The sequence below is a fragment of the Mesoplodon mirus genome (assembly GCF_964341445.2).
Source record: "Mesoplodon mirus genome assembly, chromosome: 2".
Taxonomy (NCBI): Eukaryota; Metazoa; Chordata; class Mammalia; order Artiodactyla; family Ziphiidae; genus Mesoplodon; species Mesoplodon mirus.
In genome coordinates, this window is record NC_138977.1 from 171,417,785 (window position 1) to 171,424,723 (window position 6,939).

A 6,939-nucleotide genomic window follows, 5' to 3' on the forward strand; every position below is an offset into this window, starting at 1 on the left:
GAATTACTCCACAGCATGGAGAAATCTACTGTATTATTCTCCAAAGAGACAGAACCCACAGGATGTGTTAATATATAGAAATATTTATTTTAAGAACTTGGCTGATGCAATTTTGGAGACTAGCAAGATTAAAATCTGCTGGGTGGACCAGCAGGCTGGAGACCAGGAGAGATCCATGTTTCAGTTCAAGTCCAAAGACTGTTGACCACAGAATTTCCTCTTGCTCAGGGGAGATCATTCTTCTATTCTACTGGGGCGTTCAACTGATTGGATGAGGCCTACCCACATTATAGAGAGCAATCTGCTTTACTCAAAGTCCACTAATATAAATGTTAATCTCATCCAAAATCATATTTACAGAAACACCTAGAGTACTGGTTGACCATACACATAGATATTGTGGCCCAGCCAAGTTGAGAGACAAGATGAACCATCTCATCAGGTGAAGTGTGCAGAGGGAAAAATAAAGAATAAGGGAGAATTTGGAAAAGTTTTAAAGCCTGCTTATTATTCATGGTCAATCAAAGAATTGCTTCAGGTCAGAGGTTCTAAACAGCATCTTTATTTGGCACCAACACTTCAAGCACATTAGATCTGTGAGGTCATGTGGCCCAAGTAGCAGAGTGGCCTACAAGGCAGCCTGAACCAGTTGCAGAGCCTTCTCTTGTTCTGGGCCCCACTCAAAACTCGCAGCTTTTCAGTTCACTCAGTAAATGGTTTAGAGTAACATGTGCAAATGACAAACAAGTTGCCTTCAAAATGCAAAGAGGCCCAGTGGGCATTGTGCCTATTTTGGGTTGTAAGAGGGGTTAGATACAACTTACCCTTCACCTTAGAAGGAATATCTCAACATGTCCCATGCTACTGAATCCCTAGAAATTTCACAGACGTGGAGGCCCGTGGATTTTATTTAGGTTAATTTCCCACACTCTGACAAGCAAATGCCTTCCCAATAAGCTTAAAGTAGTCGCTATTTTTTGTTCATTAGGTCCAATCAGTATAATAATATCAACGTAATAGATCAGTGTGATACCTTGTGGAAGGGAAAGGTGATCAAGGTTCTTGTAGACTAAATTATGACAGAGGGCTGGAGAGTTGATATATCCCTGGTACAAGACGGTGAAGGTGTATTGCTGACTTGGCCAGCTAAAAGCAAACTGCTTCTGGTGGGCCTATGGACAGATGTGGAGAAAAGAGCATTTGCCAGATCAAAAGCTGCAAACCTGGGGATGCGTTTATGTCCTCAAGCAATGAGACTATTTCTGGTCTAGCAACTACAATAGGACAATAGGAATCATCACCTGGTTAAGTATATGATAACCCACTTTCTCCAAGATCCATCTGTTTTCTGCATAGGCCACATAGGTGAATTGAATGAGGATGTGGTGAGAACCATCACCGCTACATAATTTAAGTTCTCAATGGTGGCATTAATCTATCATTCCTCCAGGAATGTGGTACTGATTGTGCTTTACTATTTTCCTAGGTAGAGACTGTTCTAGTGGCTTCTACTTGGCTTTTTCTACTATAATAGCCCTCTCTCCACAGGTCAGAGAATGAGTGTGAAAATTCTGGCAGTGTCTGAGTATGTCTATTCTAATCATGCATTCTGGTATTGGAGAAATAACCAATAATGATTTGGGAGATTCATTGGGGCCACAATGGACAGATACGAGCTAAAACTGCATTGATCACCTGACCTCTATAAGCCCCTACTCTGACCTGGTGGAACGCAGTGACATTTGGCTCTCCTGGAATCAATTCAGTTCAGAGCCAGCATCCAGTAGTCTTTGAGAAGTATGATTATTTCTTTTTCCCTAGTGACTTTTACAGTCACCCTGGTAAAAGGCCATAGGTCTCTTTGGGAGAAGACTTGGAGAGAGACTAACAGTTTAGATTTTTGCAAGAGGATTAATCCACCCTTTCATTCAAGGGGTTCTGCATCTGTAAACTTCCTCAAGCTTGGGAATTTGTTGAGGGGCTGTTACTCTCTCGGTACTGGTGATTCAAGTTAAGTTTCTGTTCACTTGACCTATAAACACTTCCACTTATACAGAGCTGTAAGAATTGAACTGCCCATCTATGTTCTGCTAGCGACACCATCATCAATAGCCAGTGCCATAGGTCTCTGTGAGTCACACTATTCTCATTACTGCTTTGACTCTAATGTCCACATGGCAACCACACCCACCTTATCTTTGGTGATTAAATGTGGACACATAGTCTCTGCCACCCTGAGGTCCATTTTATCCCCATTATATTTAGGGACCCAACTTTAGTGGCAGCAGTTTCCACTCTAATTTCTGACCTACAAAGAGTGACCACAGAACTCTTCAAGGATGCTGGGCTCTCCTCACAAATTTATTTCTCTAAGTTACGGTGAAAACTCTCTTCCACTTGGCTTAGTGGCTTCCACCACCCTCCTAAGGCTGGGTGAGCAGGTCTCCCATGGTAAATTCACTCTAATGTTCCAATATCCCTAAGCCTTTGGATACTTTCTGCTGCAGTATAACAAGGCCGTTCTGGCATTTCAACTGCATCTACTGTAGGCCACCTTTTGACTCATATTTCAACCAACCAACCAAATAGAGCCTTTTCTGGCCCCTCAAACTACAACGAGATTCAAGAAACAGCCCTACAGTTAAGTGAACAGTGTTTTTATTTTCTTTCTCAATGAAACTATTAGCTAGTTAATCCAACAATTATTTATTGGGTAGTTAAATGTGCACTTTGATCATAGTCTGCTTTTAGGAAGAAACAGCAAAATTTATTCTGTGCCTTCTGTGTGTTTTGCCTGGATAATAACATTTTTATATCACATAATGTTTTCACTCAAGAGCCTGTTGTCTTTTGTGCATTTTTTTTCATGATCTGTAATCTATTTCAGTAAAAGGCTTACTTTTGAAAAGTTTAGACTTCTTAATTATTATTTGCTGCTGTGTTGATTTTAAATGTTATCACTCTGATCCAAGCCTACAATCACTTTTTATATTTACATTCTTATAAATTTTATTCACATCTTGCCTCTTTTGACAATTCTTTTAAAAATCTCCTTTGCTGAATTCAGGTCCCACAGACAAAATATAACTGTTAGTATGTCTTCTATACCTAAACTATCTGGGAGTTTTCTTGACAGCTCTGGGCAACACCAAGTGTTTGCTTTCTCATGTTAGTAAGGAAGATACAAGAAAAAAGTTAGCATCTCCAGATTTTTAATTAGGTCAACACCAGAGTACAAAAAAAATTAACAGAACAAAAAGAGAGTTTCAACTCCTTCTGGGTTAATTATACACATATAATTCCAAAATGTTGTCAATATAAACATATTTCAGCAATTGTGTTACTCTCAGTCTGCATAGAAGCCAACTTAAGTTCATATGTGCAAAGACTGGCATACTTGTCAACAAATTGATTTGTTTTTTTCCAAAAGAAATATTTTGTTTCCAGGTTTAATATAACTCTTCAGAAGAAGACAATCATACACACATTATAGGATGAATTAGAGGGCTCTGAGGATTCTTCTATGTTCTTGTATTAGCTTGGTAGGACTGCCATAACAAACTTGCTAGCTCAAAGCAATAGGAATTTATTGTCTCACGGCTCTGGAGGCTGTAAGTGTGAAATCAATGTGTCAGCAGGGTGGGTCTTTCTGAGGCCTTGAGGGAGAATCTGTTCCATGCCTCTCTCCTAGCTTCTAGTGGTTTGCTAGAAATCTTTGGTGTTTCTGGGCGTCTGCTGAATCACCCAGTCTCTGCCTTCATCTTCACATGGTGTTCTCCTTGTGTGTATATCTGTGTCCAAATTTCCTCTTTTTATAAGGACACCAGACATATTGGATTAGGGGCCCACCTTACTCCAGTCTGACCTCCTCTTAAATAATTACATCTTCAACAACCCTACTTCCACATATGATCACATTCTGAGGTACTGGGGGTTAGTATTTCAACATATAAATTTTGACGGGATAAAATTCAACCCATAACAGCCTGAATGTTCATAATATGTTCTTACCCTCAGTGTAATATTTGACTAAATCACTATAAAATTATTATGCATTGTACCTCAGTGAAGATTTCCATTCTCCTTCACTCCAGTGTTGTGGGTTTTATAATACTTTAAGAGGAAACACTTTTAATCATCAAGAGGCAGTTTCTGCTTCTCCCTCACCCGTGCCTAAATCAGTGCTTTTTAAGCTGTAAAGTACATTTCCTCATCTGGGGAATCTTGGTGAAATGCAAAGTCTGATTTAGTAGACCTGGGGTGGGGCCTGAGATTCTTTATTTCTAACAAGTGTCTAGATGATGATGATGATGATGATGATGATGATGATGATCTGAGAGCCACACCATGAGTAGCAAGAACATAAATATACCTCCACAAGCCACGGATCAGAAATTAAGTCAAAAGTCCAAAACAAACAAACATAACAATTGCCTCAGCAAAAGACAGTACCAGATAGTCTTAACCATTGATTTTATAGAGAATGAAGTGGTATGAACGGGTTTTCCATTATAACCTGACATCATCACCCTGGACACCTCTCAGAGGGTAGAGAAAGCTAAAGTCAAGGCTTTCCATTTCTTTTAGCCCTGTTGCAAATGATTTTATGAAAGAAGAATCATTAACCCAAGATCAGCAGAACAAGAATTAATTACCTAGGACTTAATGAACTGATTTAATTGTGGTTAATTTTCTACTTTCTAATAGACATATGAGAAACCCATTCCTTTCCTGTCTATCTCTAGCCTTCAATTTAATAGGCTATATTTGAACTAAGTGGGATGAAAAACTCTTTACATGGTATATTATTCTGACTTGCACCTCGGAACAAAAAATATCCTATAAAAGATCCAAAAATGGGTTATAAATGAATATAATAAAAAATTTTTCTGCAAAAATAATATCATCAGCTATAGTATTTCATGCTTATTGCCTCAGGAAGGGGGATGTCATCATAAAAAGAAGCTGACAAAAGTCAAATTTTTGGCTTTGAACTTTCCAAAACCAATTTCAATGATCAGTCATTATTTGGCAGATTTGGAAGAATAAGTCATAATTCAGAGTCAAGGTCCAGATATGAGTGCAAAGAGACAGTGTCTTTTGATTCATATTTTGCTTGTGAATTTTTCTTAACTACATGTATTTAGTCACTAAGCATTTTAAAGAAAATATCAGAGGTATTATTGGCTTGTCTTAATTACTTTAAAGAAACTGTTCCTTTTTGTACAAATTACAGACCAACTGATCATCCCCAATCATTACTTGCCCTCCCCACCCTCCGTATGGTCCCAAATGCAACCCACAGGGCATGGGGGCTTTGCTGATGCCAGGCCACACAGATCAGCTTTCCAGAGTATACAGCAGGGTGGAGAAGGGTATAGAGTAAATCTGTAGGGACACAGGGGAGATATATATGGCACATTCTGTCTTTTTATATTATTTGCCGTATTGCTGAACACATAGGTCAGCCTTCCTCCCCTTCTCCCTCTCTCTCTCCAAAAAAAGAACCTTGAAAAATTAAACCTTGGAACCAGAACAGAATTAGGAGACAGAAGTTCACTACCAGCTGTCTGTTTCTCACACACTGCACGCTCTCCCTGGAGCACCTCATCTACTCCTATAGCCTCACTTATTGTGTATATGAGACAGGCTGGGACCTGGCACCTGGGACCCTTTGCTGCAGTGCTTGCACCTGGACAAACATCTCCTCCAGCAACAAAATACAAAGAAACTGTAAGGGACTAAAAATAACTGCACGTGTGCACAGTTGGGGCAAATTACGGCCAACAAGATACAAAAAGACCAAAAACCCACACAGCACCAACCAGGGGGGATGGGCAGGCCACCTAAACCACCCCTGCCGCTAACAGACCCACCCCTTACCCTCACCCTCTGTAAGGAACAAGTTCATTCCCCTCAGGGAGTGAGCAAGGGAAATGGTTACTTGTTCTCGCTCCCTCCTGCTGCAGCTGGAACCCCAACAAAGACTTGCGTGGATTTCTTGTCTGGCCTCTTATCAATTTCTATTGATTAAGGAGGCCAAGAACCCTGGTCGGTAACATATGTGTTGATGACTTTAAAATCCACAGCTCACCCAGCTCTTGCCCCTCCACTCTAGATGGGCATATCTGCCTTCTGGGCAACTACACCTGGATGTCTCACAGCCTTCTCAAACTATTATGTCCAAGAAAGTATCCACCATTTACTGCATAATATCCAGACCAAGTCACAAAGCCAGTGGACCTGTTTTTTTCTGTTGTTGTTGTTTGTTTTTTAATTTTTCTAAAATGAAGTAGAAAGTCTTACAAGAACCCTTTTATGATGAGGAAATTAAGGCTAAGAGGGGTTAAATGACTTGCAGAAGACCTCACAGCTGAGAAGCAAAGGATCTGGGTTTCCAACCTACACAGCCTAACTTCAGAACACGTGCTCTTCACTCCTCTGCAGTATTGAACACGGATTATTTTTACTCTCCAGGCAGAGGGGCTAAAAGGTCATGAGCTAGGTGCTGCCAAGTCTGCCACTGTAGAGGCTAGGAGTGAAGAAGGGGAGAAGGTGATACAATAAGTCTTGGAGAAGCTGGAGAAGAGAGATTATAAGGTGATAATAGCTAAGAAATAGGATTTTTTTTCTTTTTTCTTTTCTTAAAAAATTACTTAAACATGCATTGGGCTAGATATTGGGGATAGAAAAGTAATGGAGACAGTTTCAGTCTAGTGGAGAAGATAGGTAAATACAATATAATGAAATTTAGAAGTTAAGATAGACTTGTATGCAAGGTTCACAGAACATTTAATTAGATACACATAGAATTCATTTGTTCATTGCATTCATTTAAAGAGTATTTCCTGAGTCCCCACTCTGTTGTGCTAGAAGCTGGAGGAACAAAATGGAAAAAGGTACAGTCCTTGTCCTGAAGAAACTCACAGCCTAGTGAAA